This window comes from Neocloeon triangulifer, unplaced genomic scaffold (assembly GCF_031216515.1).
Source record: "Neocloeon triangulifer isolate White Clay Creek 2 clone unplaced genomic scaffold, ASM3121651v1 ptg000014l, whole genome shotgun sequence".
Taxonomy (NCBI): Eukaryota; Metazoa; Arthropoda; class Insecta; order Ephemeroptera; family Baetidae; genus Neocloeon; species Neocloeon triangulifer.
The window spans coordinates 7,861,674-7,878,706 of NW_026775556.1; the positions used below are offsets into that span (position 1 = coordinate 7,861,674).

The 17,033-nt window shown below is 39.8% G+C and overlaps 1 protein-coding gene across 6 annotated transcripts in view; it reads left to right on the forward strand.

The window, feature by feature from the left end:
- Positions 1-17,033, forward strand: part of LOC132202087 (irregular chiasm C-roughest protein-like) — a 211,932-nt gene that overhangs the window by 83,717 nt on the left and 111,182 nt on the right. For 4 of the 6 annotated variants that reach the window (XM_059628797.1, XM_059628802.1, XM_059628795.1 and 1 more), the window contains exon 1: positions 8,634-8,927. The exons of the other annotated variants lie outside the window; for them this stretch is intronic. The gene's annotated coding sequence lies outside the window, so the exon portion shown is untranslated. Of the gene's footprint in view, positions 1-8,633; positions 8,928-17,033 lie in introns of those variants that run through there. 6 annotated transcript variants of the gene reach the window in all.

Sequence of the window (17,033 nt, forward strand, 5' to 3'; positions counted from 1 at the left end):
AAGCATGAAATGCATGCTCACCGCCGGCAAACGAGCCTTGCTTCAACTCTGTAATTAAAAGCAAAACTCGCGCTTCTTTTAATGAACAGGCGGAAATGCACATGAATTAAGACAAGCCAATTTTGTTGAAAAAGAGATAAAAATACACAAGGTTTCAAACAACCTTAATTAATTTAGCATCATTTCATAAATTGTTATATTCAACTTAAATATGCTCCTGTCTAAAATTTTTATTGATAATTATATTTTTACTAAAATTTTTTCCTCTGATAGTCCCTTCTTTATTTATATTAATAGACGCTGAGAAATAGGTTTACAAAAGAACGTCTGCGCATTAAAAAGCCCACCCATTCATCGCAGAGCGCTTTATGGTCATTCCAGCGGCACTTAGGTTAATTACAGAGAAAAATGACGCAAAAATTTAAATGCAGAACTCGCACAGGCTTTGAATTAAAAAATACCAGTGCATAGATGGAAATGTCGGAATGTGTTTGTGCAGCAGCAGCAGCTTTTCACGTGCCACTCCATCGTGCCTAGGTGGGTTGCTGGTGGAGCTCTTGTGCATTTTACGACTCCACCCGAGAATACGGAAATTTTAATATTTCACCGTTTCATCTTGCGCCTCGTGCAGAGAGAAAAAGATAAAAGATGGATGCATCTCTTTCGAGCTGCCACTGCTGCGCTGCAGAAAAAGCATTCGGTGCAAAAGAGAGGCGAGCAGAGACGCGAGTCGGTGTTGTTTGCACATGGAGCAAAATGCACACACGCGACGAGTTAATAAGAAGGAAAATTGCACTGCTGGAATGCCAAATTGTAAAAGTGTTGCTCTTTTCATAGTGTGCAGAAAACGTGCTAATTCGCTTTTTCACTTGAGTAAAAAGAGAGACGAGAAAAATAGGGCAAGCAAATTTCCTCTTATTTGCATATTATAATACCATTGAAGTGACAGCTAATTTCCTTCTATTCACTTCTTATGGAGGAAGACAACATACAAGTGAAAAGATTTTAATGTGCTCGTGCATATACTGGGTGGTAAAAACATTTTAATAGTTTGTTATCTTTATTCAAATGCTATTTTCAACTTTCAACCTATCTGTAGTAAAACGTGTTTTAATGCTTTGGAAGTGCAGTGAAGAACTCGGGCTTTTTTACAATGAGGAGAAGTCCGAGTTCCCTTGACAGTCTCCTCGAGTGTCAATTTCTTCATTTAAATTTTAATTTTTTGCTTCTATTTCTTTAAATTTGCTACACAGGCCAATTGTCATGAATTTTAGGATAAGAATTGACCATGTATATAGATTCGAGCTAAGTGTTCTTTGAAGGGCAACGCATTCCGAGCTCATAATATTTTGAAAATATACATAATCCAAAATTTATTTATTTATTAAAAAAAAATATATTATTGTGAACCAAATAATATTACTTTTGAATGTGCTGTAACTATCAAATATTAAAAATGTTACCTCAAAATTAAATATACATATATTTTTAAATAATAATATATTGAATAAAATTGCAAAAAATGTAATTCAGCTCTTATAATACTGTTTTAATGTTGCCAGAAAGGATTTGTGCCACATATTGAATCAATATTTATTTAGGGAAACAAAGCCCAAAAGAATGGCTTGCGTTTGTGAAATTTAATATTGCTGAGACAGCCAACAAATGCGCATTATTATATGAGCGCAGCAGTAAAGAATTTGTATAAAATTGCTCTCTCCATCGATAAATTGAAAGCGCAGAGCTGCGGCGGAGGAATTTAATTTGAGCGCAGCTCGTACTCAATTTAATACTATAGCCGCCACTCAATTCACCGAATTATGCATGTAAATGTACACACGCGCTTGGCGTATATGGAGAGAGCAAACAAACATCAACTAGACGTGCTGCACACAATATGCGTCGGGAGTATCGGGGGCACGAGACTGACTGACCGAGGCTGCGACCACCGCCATAAAATTTCACGAACATTTTGATCTGACCATAGGGCAAAATAATAATATAGCCAAACAAAACTAGCAGGGGAGTTGTCGGGTGGCGAAATGTGCCAGGGTCATTATTTAATTTTATTAATTGATTTATCCGGCCTACCGGAGAGCTGGTGCTCATCACAGATGATTGCCTGCGCACATATGCGATAAACGAACGAAAACACTCACACACGATATGCATAGGGGGTGGTGGGCACACAATGAATTGGATTATTGATGTATTGATTCCGGCGGGCGCGCGTCATCATCGTAGTGCAAATTCGCACAAACCGAGTGTGAGTGTATTTTATTATGATAATGGACGGGAGGACGGACGTGCTGGCTTATTCATCTGATGATGCTCGCCGTTTTTGTTCGCTGCTGACTCTCTGCTTTTTCCTCTTGCGCGCCATGCTGTTGATTTAGCCGAATAAAATGCATCGCCTGCGCGACGCTCGAGAGTCTTTTTGTTACACACTCGCGCAAAAATTATTTGCGCGTTTTTCCTCTGGCGTCTCTTTTTCTCGGTTTTTGTTACCCGCGAATAATGAAATAAAAAGCACTGGTGCGTCGTGTTTCAAATAATATACGCTCTCCCGAGTCTTTTTGGTGCGCCGTGTGCTCGTCTCTGTGGCGGCGGTAGTTTTTTGATTACATACGAAACCAGGCTCTCGTACGTCGGCGCCCAAAACAACTCGCGTTTCAAAAATAGAGAGATGTCACCCCAGCGGTACCCACTCTTTTCTGAAAATTAATAAGACACCCGAAGCTTGCTGCTGACTCTGCTTGTTTAATTTAAGAGCACTCGAAACGCCGACAGTTCTCCCAGGAGTTTCGTTTTCAGATTTTTCTTATTCAAATAAATGTCTGTGATTTCAACGCGAATAAAAAAGAATACCAATATATTTGAGCACTCTCTTCTGCCAGAAACATCGACGAAAAACAACTTTAGGCTAGAAAAAACATGGGACGTTTTTTCGTCTCTATCAGCCAAAACCAATCAGTCCACACAATTAATACAAACAGAGAAAACTGCCGCTGATGAATTAAACATATACGGTGCTCCCTTTTTCCAACCGTTTTAACTTTTTTGCCGATCATTTTAATCAGATACCAAACAAGTAATAAACAACGTAGACGTGGCAAAGAGCGTTTGTGTGTTATAGTTTAATTTTCGCACGCAGCAAGGGATTAGAAAATTTATCGCCTGCGAGGGTCATAATTTTTAGGCTCAAGCCGAAATCTCTTGGTGAACTCATTAGATAGGATTCCCATTCAATAGTTGCCAAGAGACTCAGAGAAATAATTAAATACGATCTCCCTTCTGCGGGGGATTATAGAAGAATTTGTAAAACTCCAATCAAAATAACCAGCAGCAGCGAAAAAAGTGGAAAATGTGGTGGACGCGCGGCTCGATGTGGTCTGGTATTAAATTATAGGAGGAAAGAAAAAGAATGCGACGAGCAAATAAGACGAGAGAGGAAAACAAACCTTAATCTCCTTAATCTCTCAGACCCTCTGCATTATAGCGTTGTGTCGTCCTCCAACTTAAACGTACACGCATAATTCAGGTAGGAGAAATATGGGGCTGCTCTTTTGTTCGAGGCGGTCCAGCAGAAGCGACTATGGTATTAGTATTAGAGACGGCGCTGGATGGTAATCTGTAACATTAAATTCTGAAAAAAAGACACGTCAATATTTTTATGCTCGGGAGAGGCTCGCAGCATTATTGATTTGGTATACAACAAAAAACTCTCAGCTCTGTGATTCAAGCTAGAATAACCCAGCATCGGCTCCTGTTCTTTAGATCGCTATGATAATAAATGGCGCAAAAAAAAAACAGTGGGTAGAGTGGATATAAAAAGAGGACAAAGTAGCAATTGCAATGCCGGGATCAATTTTAAAAGAGGTGGAAGGAAATTATATTTTTTTTATTTGAGAACAATAATTTTTCCTTTAAAAAAACTTTTTATTTTTTATCAAACACGCCCTTAGAAAATCAAACAAAATCTAGATTTCGAGATTTAATATTAATGAAAGGAATAATAATAAGACTTAAAATTGTATCTCAGTATTACTTTCCTTTTCATGTCATACTTACATTGAATCAAAACAAAATAACTCAAAAAATATATATATATTTTATTGCAAAAACTGGGTTTGAAGGCCATTTTTTCCAAGGTTCTGGTAATTGCTTGATTAATGAAAATCTGGAGTAGAAATACTTTGATAATGTGCACCTGGAAATAATTATTGTTGGATTGGTATATAATGCTAATGTAGTTTTTTACTAATCTGACCAAACCTCTAAACAAGCACTTCATTGTCATTTACATAATAATATTTTTCTTTAAACTTCTTACAAGAAAATGTTTATTTTTTTTTTGTCTATAGAGGAAAGATAAAAAAAAACACTTGATATGCCATTAAAATTTCTTGTTTGCTATTGATAAATTATGATCCAATTAATAGTAATATTATATTGCGTTTTCAACTGAATAATATTTGTGCAATTATCTTTAAGAATTGTAACCTTGAGTGAAGTTAAAATAAATATTTTAACAAATTGTTCTACAAAAAACAGCAGACTTAACATATAAAAATTCGTTTTGATTAATTGCTATTTATTTTATGTTCTCTCCAAGTGAGCCATACACTCAGCAGCCGCTTGTAATTCATCACTTGTCATTAAATTCCAGCGGGTACTCGCGCATGCAACTCCCAAAATACCCTTCAGCCTTTGAGTGCTATCAATGATACATGAGAGCAGTCACTCCTCCCTCTCGCAGGCACACAAGTCCAGCTATTCAAAATCAAACACACACCACGAATTTCCCGAAGCGTTCCGTCGGCCGGCGTCATTTGCGCTCCGAAGTTGGCGTCCCTGAGCAGGTCTCGTGGCCCCACGCGCCTCAAAAAGCGCCCGCGGGCTCTCTCTCTTGGTGCTCGCACCTGACGTCACTTTCGGTGGACCGCGGCGGCCGGGAGGAGAGATGCCGCCGCGCGCAGGTTCATCAGCATCTCTCCACCTGAAGGTCAACCAGACAACCCGATCTCTTTACCGCAGAGCTAGAGGAGGAAAATCTCAAGCTGCTGCTGCTGCTGTAAATATTTATTATTGCTCGCCCGACTTGCTCGCTGTGTTTCTTTCTAATAATCGCGTCGTAAACATTTACTGCTGCCGCGAGAGACTTGCATGAACCCCGAAATTAAAACCTTTGCGGCGGCAGGCGCGCACTTATCATCGCTGAGAGTGGCGAACACTTCGCCAAATGCACTTCTCTCGCTATTAACGTGCGCTTATATGCAGTATTGGAAATCTCTACTTCTCAGCAGCTTCCATCTAGCCGTTGAGAGCACTTTTAGGTATTCATGCCAAGAGAGGGTTCGGCTACTCCAAACGAGTTATAGCCACCTTGGAGAAATCATACAAAAATTATTATTCAAAAAATTCACACGTTTTTTAAATATACAAATCAATTTTTTATTTCCGTTTTCTAGACCACAAAAGAAGAGAAAAATTCCATTTGTGAACCGCAAAACTGTATCACGTCTCAATTTGAGTGGGTTTATTTATTTCATTCTTCTTCTTCTTCCTCTCGCATGCCACATTTGCAAATGCCACAAATATTTGCAGCAAAATCTGCCAAGAGCTGTCAACTTCGGCAGACGCTTGAAATGTATTATTCGCGCACTCCTCTCTCCCTCTTCGTCTCGTCTACTTTGGCACCATCAGCCGGCGTGATGACACTTTTTCGTGCGGCTGCCGCTCGTCGGCCAAAAAGCCCAGCCCAGCACTTCATCGCGATGAAATCCAAAACTCTGCTTTGCGGCAATTTATTTTTTGCAGGCATCACCTGTCTCTCTCGTTGGCTCACTCGTCGACGGCATTATGCGCGCGAGCAGCATCCGATTTTAGCATTTTTATCGCGGAATCGACAAAAAATGTATTCATTTTCATCTCATCATCATCAAGAGCAAAGAAGAAATTTAGCTCGGCGGCATCAAGCAGCTAGTGGCGACGACCTTCACAATTTATTTCACTCGTCCTTTGCTTCTCGCCGCAAAAAAAACATACCTGGACCGTCCTAGGTTCATTATCTTTCGAGTTGTGGTGTATTTAAAGACTAAATAATTAAAAATATTTTTTGCGACTTTTTAATTTATGTGTGCTGAGAATGTGCTGTTTTAAAATTAGCTTCCAAACACAAGTTCATTAAATTAAAAATTAATCTTTATTCTAGCAGACAAATGGCAAAATAATATGACAGTTTATAACTGAAGAAAAAGCCAAAGGCAGATTTTATTTATAAGAATAAAACAAAAAGTGAAATTGATTTTGTTATTTTACAGCATAAATGTAAAGTATTAAAAAAAAAATTATTAGAAACCCAATACAAAATCCAAAATATTTAATAGATCCCAGTGTTCAATCATTTTTTAAACCTTTGAAAGGTCTGATAGAAAGTGGGGACTCTAATTAATACAATAGCTTTTGTGCTTTGATTCGGTCGCAAATTAAATTAAGTAGTAGAGATTAATGGCCAAATCAAGTCTGAAAACTGTCTACTTTGGTATCTTCTCCTATCATTATTGTTTCCTAATGGAGTGTAAAAAGTGGAGCGAAAGTACCTCCAAATTGAATAAAGCTTTTTGTTTGTCCTTATTATTTTAGTCACCCGTCGTTCTCGTCTTCTGCACAGAGAAAAAGGAGCTTCCTTTCTTTCTTTCTGTCGAGTCGCCAGTGTGCCATCCCACCAGGGACCACGCGACGTCAGGTTGGTTAATTTGACCCTTCTCTTCTGCTCCCTCGACGGCGCAATTTAAAACGGGCTCTTCTCTTTCCCTATGCATGGCACAGCACAAAAGTGCGAAGGAGAGAGTGTTGGTGGCCGCGCCACGCCACCGACGAAAAGAATAATAAAGCCGCTTTATTAATGGTAATCATAGCCCCTGTGCTCCGCGTGAGTAATAATACGGTTCTCTTTTCAGAGAGCAAAAATATGCTGCCGGCTCACTTTTGCATGTGCTTTTCTTTCCTGGGGCACTCTTTGTCTGCTGGCCGCTGGAGAGATACAATTTATAGAATTCTGCTGATATTACAACTCCTCCGACAAGTGCTGGAATTGTATTCTTAATGAACTTTTCGCGCCCGTCCGGCACAAGAGCCCAAAAAACCACTTCTTCTTTCGGCTTTTTATCAAATTTTAAACCTTTTCACTGCAAAACTCATTTTGTGCAGAACACTTGGCGCAGCTTTATTATATGTATACAATAATAATTCCAAAGAAACAAACGAGCGTCCGTGCTTTTTGTATACAGTCTGACAGACGCGACTGCAATAGAAAAAAACAAAACATTTAAGGTGTCGAGATAATTTCCTATACACGGAATTCCATTTGCTGTCTCGTTGTGCAACAGGGATTATAAAAAGAGACACGGCGGGCGCCGTCGCGTTTAAGAAAGTGTCTAACGCGATACTCTTCAAGAGACCACTCGTACGGCTTATAAGAAAATCAACCACATACAACAGCTATAATGTACTGGTGCACGCCAGACGCCGGGACCGAGGACACGTTTACGCTTATAAGAGATGAACGTTTTCTATTAATATATACTAACTTGCTTGGCAGAATGCTTTATTTTATAGGCATTAATTTAAAATTTAAAAAAAAAATCCATAAGAATAACATACCGGAATGAAACTTTTTATAAAACCACGTAGAAATCAATTTTTCACTTTATATTTTAAATTACTCAAATTAAATTAGGTTTAATTAAATTTCTAACGAAAGTATAATTGTAAATGGGTGCAATGGAAAAGCATTTCAATTTTTAGGGACAGGTGTCCTTTTATTTTTTCATTTTTCTTTGTAACGCGGAGATGTTGGATAGTTAACGGTCGTCATGAAGAAAAAAAATTATTTATATATTTATTATAATTTTAGAGCGGAGACACTGACAATTCTATTAAATTGAAGTTTTAAATTATTATTATAGTTGAATACTTCTATTTGGTAAAATTTACATAATTTAAATTTAGAATCAAGTGATCGCATTTTTCCTCTGACGATTCTCGTTTCACTGATGAATAGTGTTAATTTGATGTACCTTATTTTTAACAATACAAATTTTCCTCAAAATACTGTTAATATCAACAGAGAAATAAGCACACAATATCATTTTTATAAAAAAAAAAAAATGATATTTATATAATTATATTTAAATTATTACTTTAATAAAAAGAAAATACGATTATCAGGAAAATGATTTGTAATACAGCGCACTAAATATTAAACTCATGCAAGCAAATTAAATTTAAACAAATTTCCTTTAAAAAAATTGTTTTTAACAATTGAAAACAATGTGGACAAATAAACAACAACAATTATGTAACTAATATTAAAAAAACTTGATTGTTGCTAAGAAGTGGCAGTTATGCTGAAGATAAAAATGATTTTACTGTCATCTCTGTTACCTGAAGGTCACCTTAAATTCCGAAATTGGGCAGCTGCAGCAATTTTGTTTCTCTACTTATGTTTTCAGAGAGCGAATGCACAGTCAGTCAGTGCAAAGGGGGTGTAAAAAGAGTGAGCGGGCGAAGAGAGAGAAACACGCCGCGCGCCGGTGGAGGGGAGGCCGAGCGACGGCAAAGCACTGGGTCGCCGCATTGCGAGTCGAGCCGTGGCCGTGAGCGGATCCTACGTCGGTGGCCGTGTGTCCAGTGCTCACCGTGCGCCAACAACACGCACCCCCGAACCACCCCCGGAGGAACTCTTGACAAGGTCGCTTCGCTGTTACGGTGTCCGCAGTGCATTTGATTCCGTTCGTGGCAGGTTCGCCGAAAATTCGGTGCCAGTGTCATTTTTGTGATTTCGCGAAAGCGAGAGAGACTTCTTGAAGACGTCCAGCCGCCCACGAGCAGCAAGATCTTGGATTACACGCAAAGAAAGAAAGGTAAGAGTTTCACCGGTGCTTCACCTTTAGTCCGATATCCAAGGGCGCTCCAAATGCTCAACAATGCTCAAGGTCGAATTTTTCTCGGAAAAAAATTTGCGGAATTTTTTGCCTGGATAAAAAATAAGTGAACTTTGAGCTATAACGAAAAATTCAATTCAAACCTCATAAAGAAAATTGAATGGTCATGATATCAATTGAATTAGACTTAAAAATTTGCAATTTAATTAAAAATTAACCATGCAATTAAAGCTTGCGTTTTAATGCCAAGACTTCTTTTTTTTTCTTCAGCAAACAACGAGTAAAAAAGCCCTCTGCAAATTTCTAAGTTTTCCAAATCGACTCGGCCCCTATTCTCGAAGCTCTTCATGTGTATATTTGTGTCTCCTCCATTAAATTTAATTAAAAAGCAGCACCATCAAAGAGCATACAAAAGTGGAGGCTCCGTCTCGACACGGCCGCGCCTGCTAATTAAAGGCGAAAAAGAAAAGGAGCAGCTTTTTTCGTCTCCCCCGACCAACTTTTCTCGTTTGCCTCTCATTTGATTTTCCAAGGCATTAGTCGTCGGGGCCCCTGTTTCTGCTCAGGTGCCGTGGGACTTTTCGAATTTGAGACACGTGTGCTCGCGACTCTCGTCCCCCGACTATTGTTGCCAGAGCGGCGGAGGCGGCGTGTTGCGGACTTGCCTGCCGACAGGGCGTAATAAGGAGCCGCGCTGAATGTTTAAAATAGCCGAGTGCACCCCTGCGGTGGTGGGGGTGACCACCCTCGCGTGCATGAATCAAACCCTCCCTCCACCCCTCCAGGCCGTGACATTTTTCGCCCCGAGTGGCGCTTATTCGGTCCCAATTGCCACTCAAATGTTTAATTTTTTGTTAAATTATTTTTTTTTTCATTTTTGCTGAATTTTTTGTCAGACCGTTTTGTTTTTATAGCCAGAAAAATATTTGCGTTTCGGGTGATGATGGGAATAGCAACAATTTTTCTAATTTCTCACGCCCCTTCATTTTGACAATATAATTTATTTTCTCGAGACGCATAAATTCCGGAGCGTTCAGCGTTTTAGTTTCCCAAGTCTGTGTGCCTACATTCATTATTTACCAAAATTTTTTGTACCCTTCATTCCCCTGCTGCTTTCAAGCAGCCGAGGTTCGGAGCGCAATTAAAATAATTAACAGAGACGTTAAGGAGTTAATGCATGCAGCAGGCGGTACGTGTGTTTGCGCTCTGGAATTCTCCCTATACTGCCTCGACAAGCCTATGAATTATGATGGTGCAGAAAGAAGTTTAATAAAATATATCAAGGTGCAAGTTAAAAATTTTAATTATTATGTATAAATGGAATCCATATTTTTTTTAATAAATGCCAACATTCAAAAAATCTTTACAGGTAATATTGTGAAAAAAAAATGGATTTTGAAGTAATTATGTACATAATTTTTATATAAAATTGTGTTATTTTGTATTTGATGATTTTACTTTTAGCATTGGTCAATACTTTGTTCTCCAAAATATCTTTTTATTTGGTTGAATTTAATTAAAAAAAAGTTAAGTTGATAATTAATGAAAATTTTGTTACATGATTTTTTTTAAAGATAATATAAAAAATTGCAAGCATTATATTAAAAGGGTCAATATTATTGCAGTGAACCCAAAGTGGAGTAGCATTTCATGGTGTGCGATGCACCCCCTCTTTTTCCAGATTTGCCAGCTGGTTATAATTAAAATTTTTGGCCAAAAAGCGCAGGGCAAGTGATTCATCATCAGCCGACCCTCATGCTAATTTACCTGCCGCCACCGCGACTGCAATATGCCGAGCTCCGCTTTGCTGAAACGGATGGCGCAGATTTTTCACTTTGCGAGAGCGAAATTTTGAGAGAGATATTCACAGCAAACATTTAACCCATTTTGGTGTTTTGCTTTAGGGGAGTGAAAAAAAATTATATTTCATAAAAATAAAGAGAAGTTTTCAAATATTATTGTGGTGTTAAAAAAATTCATTTCATGATCTTTTTTCATTTTGCCCCCCAAAATTTGTTTTAAGAGAGTCGTCAAAAATGATGAGAATTTAAGAGAGCAAGAAATTCCACAAATTTTAAGACTTTCAAGGACGCTGCTCTGAAAGGTTTTGTAAAAGTGCCTGTTCTCTCTTAAAACGGGCGCAGAAGCAGTGCTTTTAAAACATTAAAAACCGTCGGCCATAAAACTCGCACTCCCCGTCCGTTAAAAGCACTACCCTTTGCATCACTGCCCCCAAGTGCACGACGTCACACCGTCGCTGACATTATTAACAACTTTTTACACATTCTGAGATCGGCCAGCATCATTATTGTGCAGTACACGCAGCGACTCATAATTTTGCCGTCGCGAAAATTTTTGGCGCGAAAAGAAATGGCCCTGCCTCCTTTTTGCCTGCACCCCTGCACTTAATACCCCCTCGCAGCGAGATAATTAATTTGATTTGGGCCCAACTTTTTGCCCTCCGCCCATTTTACGAGCGCGCCTGCATGTAAAGTTGTCCTGTTTTCAACTTTTTCCAGCCAGCCCGTGAGTTGGTGATCGTGCAAAAACAGGTGAAAGCAGCGTCGTAATTAGCCATAAATTAGAGCGCGCCCCTCCTAATTACACCAAAAAGTGAGCGTTCCACGGCTGCCTAATGGCGATTTTATTAATACCGCGGCCACGCACGGGACTTAATATTGGAAAATCTCTCAAATCTGCTTTGTAATTACTAATTAAATTGGTGCCCTCGGGCCAGTCAGTTCTTCAACAGGAAAAAATCGGATTTTTTTCACTCTTCTAACTGGGAGGTATGGAGTCCAACTTTAACATTTTTTGTTCCCAAATCCATCAAATTTAAAAAAAAAAATGGACAAATAATGACAGACTGATGGATAATAAATTTTTTCTGTATAATTTAAAGCTTTTCAATTTTGCAGGTTGACTTAAAATTAAGAAAATGCCTAGAGAGACAGATTTTGCCTGTCATGATGTGTGTATGGCGAAAAAAAAATACTTTTGGCCAATGGAGCAGAACCATGGTGTGGCATTTAAGAAGGGTCATGTGCTGACTCGGCTCCGCAGTGGCGCGTTACTTCGTTTCACTGATGCGCTGCTGTTGCGTCTCAAATTTTATTTTGTAAATTTAGCGTTCCAAATGGGGCTGTTTGGTTTTATGCTTGTCTCGTTATCCTTCAGCTGCAGATGAGACCTCTTATTATATCTGAAAAAAAGCGAAGAGGAAAACAACCTGTCCAATGAGGGCGCTTCTCTTTTATATATTTTTCTCTTCCGCGCTCACACTTGGAGAAAAGCAGCAAAAGAAACGACCGTATAACAAGTAATACACCACGCCGGGTGGATGTTTGAAAAAGAAAGTTTTTCGCAACTTTTTCTCCCCCTGTGCGGACGCGGCACAACTCGGAGACTCATTAATGGATCTTTAAGTCATTGGAATTGGAGAGAGGGCGGCAAAAGTGAAAACTAACAAGCTCTCCTTTGATTTTTGCAACAGTGGGAGAGGAGTGAGCGAGAGAAAGAAAGAAAGAACGAAAGAGAGCTAGCGGGGGCGAATGTATAAAACCAGAAGCAACCACCAGGGCCTGCGAGTAAATCATAAAAGCTGTCATCAGCAGATGCAGCCCGCGCTCTCCACTCTTGCCGGCTGCTTTCTTCTTGATATTGCAATTTTGTTAATATGCCCTCAGTCAAAGGATACTCTCTCGCTCTCACCACCAATCGAATTTTCTGCCGACTCTGTGGTTATTTTCGGCCTTTAATTTGCACCGCCCAATGTATCGAATTGGACTTTTTTACTTTTAGCACTTTGCCAGATGAGAGGCCACCCTCGCAGCTCGATTGATTTTGCCTTTTAAAAAGCGGAAAAAGCGGGAACTCTTGCCTTTAATTTGATTTGGAAAAAGAGGAAATCCTTATGCCTGGAAATGAGTTTTGTATCTAAGTAAATTTTTCTTAGTTAGGAACTATTATATAATTATTTGGGTGTAAAGTTATGCCTTCAAAATTCTAAAAAAAATTTATACAAATTTCATTCTCTAATGACCACAATCAAAGAAACATGCTTTTGAACACCGGCGGCTAATTGCTTCAGGGAAACAATTTCGATTGCCACGCATGACCTTTCTCTCTCTCTCGTCTTTCCTCCTTTGAAGCTCCCATTTTATTACACGCGTAAAAAGCCGTTCGCACACACAAAAGGCTCTCTTCTGATATAAATTTCGAGCTCGGCGCGCTGCCGAAATTAGCCCCCTGCTTTATTGGCCTAGTATTTACCTCGCTCGCTTGCACAATTTAAAATTAAATCCTCGCCGCGCTGAGAGTGACTGGCAGCGTATTATTTGACGTGTGATTCCGTCCAGGCCAGAGAAAAAAACCCAGAGAGAGAAAAGCAGCCCGCATTCTCCTCCTCGGGGATTAAATATTTGACTTGCAGATGATAGATCTGGCTGCCTGCGACTGGAAGAGGGAATTTCAAAAAGACTTGCAGGCCAAATTAAATCGGGAAATTACCGAGACGCAGCTTTTCGCGCCGCCCGTTTTAATATACATGCGTCTCTTTTTATTACTTATTTATGGTGTCGGAGCAACAGAGTCAATAAATTCTCCCCTCCTCTCATTGTGGTGTGCGCCAATTTCGGCGTCTCTTTAACTTTACTTCTCAATACAAGCAGTCAGATTTTATTGGCTCAAGTTTGAATATAACAATAAATTGTTAGTGTTTTCGCACAGTCTAAAACTACTGCTAAAGTGAATAATAAAATTTTAGTATCTACACCGTGATGGAATTTTCTACTAATTCACGCTTTTTTCGCAGATAAAAATTGTGCGTTTATCTTGCGGTTGGATGTTTTGTGGGATAAAATTGAAGGAAAAAGCTGCTTATTTCGGTGCTCGGGCGCCGCGAGCTGCTCATTCGATTACGCTGAAAAAGCGCAAGTCTTGCTGAAAAAAGATTGCGCGGCACTCGAGAGTATATAATTTGGTATTAATATTCCGAGCAGGGGCCCGAGCATCAACAAGTCTGACTGGTGCTAGCCGAAGATGCGGGCATTCGCATTCCGCAGCACAGAATATGTTGCTATTGGCCCGGTGTGTGTAAACCGCACATCCATCTTTCGGTGCCGGGATAATACACGCAAATATGGGCGCTCGGCGGCGATATTAGCCGGTCGGGTTTTGTCCCCGTCAGTCAGCACCTAATACTGTACACACGGTCTCGTCCGTTTGACCATTTGGGCCATCAAAAGGTCGCCTGGTGTCAAAGGGACCTAAGCGGCTTAGCTTGCTACGGAGACGCAATTTGCATAATTGAGAAATAAAAGTAGGAACCAGCAGTGAGACGACGAGAGGCTCGTTCTGTTATTGCAGCAATCCGCTTTGTTATCTCCCGACATTAATTACTGCCGAGCCAAGCTCTTCTCTGGCGAAAAATTTTGGCACCTCTGCTTTTCGGAGAGGAGAGGAAAAAAGGAAAGGGTCCTCTTGTACATTCACAACTGCGTATAATTAATGTCACTGCCGAGACAGCTGGGAAGAAAATTGATTGCAAAATTTAATAACGTGCTGAAGGTCTGATGATTTATCACAATTAGCTTTGAAGATGTATCGATTTTTGTTAGGAAATGCTCTCCCAGAGGTGAATTTTGCTCAAACAAGATGTGGAGATATGGTGTATAGGCCGTAATTAGCGTCGAATTGCCGAAAATACTGCTCATCCAATTCGGCTTTTTATCGCGCGGATCTCGAATCTCGGCTAAATTAGCATAAATCTCAGGCACATTATCCTTTTCGCGTACCGAGTGCGACTGTAATTTATTCAAAATAATATAGACGGACAGCAGATCGACAAAACAAAATTAATTCCGATAGTGATCTGCATTTTCGACAGGCTTAGCGTGGCGAGACGTTGATGAGAAAATTCTCCCGCAGCTGCCGGTTTTGTATATGTTTGGATAAAATGAAAAAATTCACACAAATACCTGGAGGGAGTGTTACACTTTTTGCCAACAAGAGAGCCGCGGCAGCGATACAAACTGGCCCGCGGGAGCGATTAAAAATTATTTTAAATTGGTCTCAAATTCCTTGACCGTCCGGCCGCATACATGATTAAGTCGCTGCCGTGAAATATAAAAATTTATTTCTCAGTCGATCGAACCTTCATCGCACAATAGTCGTTAGCTCTCTCTTGCATGTGTATTTTTACTTTTGTAAATCGACATTTTTCGTGCATGCAGATTATCTCTATCTGCGTCCGCCCATGCGTTAATTCCGTATAGAGAAAAGGGAACAGTATGGATGAATATTAAAATTTTCTGCCTCCAAAAAGAATAATATCGTTCGTTGGCACCGCGACCAAATGTCAGAACTTGTTTGCCGAATGAAATTTCCAGCCGATTACAATTTCCGCTGCTCGATCAAAAATCGTCCATGTTTGCGTGGGGCTTCATAATTACCGCCAACGTCGATTGCCAGTCGGCATGCAAAAATGTGTATCAATCGTATTGCCAATCGATTAAGTTTTACACCGCTGGTGCGAGTTCAAACACGTTCTCTTATCTCTCACTTTGGCAAAACCATGCACGCCGCGATGCATTCTGCGGGCCTATAAAATTAAAAGTGTTTTGTGAGCTGATCATTATAACCGTGCGCACACCAATTAGCTCCATGTGTTTTGCAACTCAATCAGTAGCCGACCATATTTGCCTAGAAATTTATTCGATTCGAATGGGAAATTTATGCTAATAATGAAATTTGACGCAGCGGTGATCAGTTATTTGCATCCATTTTTCAACTCTAATTTAGTTTTACGATCCAAGACAGAGGTGAAAAATTGGCTTAATTGGTGCGTTTTTATTTTCCTGCAGACTCAGATAATAGGCAAGGTTAGGAGATTTTTTACCTGGAAATCAATTAAAAGCAACCGTCGGCTCCTCTTTTGATAAATCGAAAATATTTTCATAAAAATATTTCGCAAGGCAAAATTTTTCATCTTTCATCATGACTGGCCGTCAAACCCTTCCATCGGAGAGCAGCCTATTAATTATTGTTAGAAATGCGAGCGATTTGGGTCCCCTGGTTTGGTTCCAGATTAAATCTGGCCGAAAGGATCAACGACGTTGGCGGCTGCTGCTTTTTCTCATAATAATCAGCTTTGAGGACAATTTGGCGAGATGGCCCGGTGTGGGTCCCGGGCGCTGTTATCGCGCGTGGATTTTTATATGCCCGCTCTCGAATATGTCAGGAGCATAAAACCTATCAAATAAATTGACATTTTTATACGCGTGTTTATGAGAATTTTATGACGGCAATTTTTCCCTCCAGACTGCTGCTCTTATCGCCGCGAAATGATGGTTGCTGGTCTCGGCGCGTTATACGGCCATGCGCGACTCGCGTCGCAAAACGCGACCCTCTCGATTTTACTGCCGCCGGGGGTTTGTTTTCCGCCAAAATGCTTTTTAATATGCACCGGCTTGAATTATTAAAACATATTGCACCCCGCCGTCGTATCGCCTAGTGCCCCAGAGCGCATTTTTGCCGCGGATATGGCTTTTCCATCGGCTCAACTCTTTCATACATACACAACATAGTCTCGTTTTTCGCCAAAAAGCGTGCAAGAGTAATGGAAGCCAATTTTTACACACTCGGCTGCTTTGCTCTCTCGCAGGCCACTTTTATCAATTTTCTATGGCAGCTAGAGTGAGAGAGAAGAGAAAAATAGCTTGCAAAATTCGAAAGCAATCTGGGCAAAAGCTGTAAAAGAGCAAATTACTTTTTATTTTTAGTATGGAGCATACATTTTTATAGAAAAAAATATTATAAATATTATAAATTTTTAAATTTAGGAGATCTTTTACTTTTTATTTCAATTACGCACTTTTTCAATTGTTTTTTTTTTCTAACATTTTCATCACGTTCCCAAATCTGAAATGTTCCGCCTCTGGACGACTGATTCTGCGGCAAAAAGGAGTGTCGCCATCTGGGTGATTTGTTAAAATTCTCCTCGCCATTTTTTGACAGGCAAACTGATGACCTGGAAAGGAGAGAAAGAAATGAATGAATGGACCTCGGAGAGACTGGTGCAGCGTC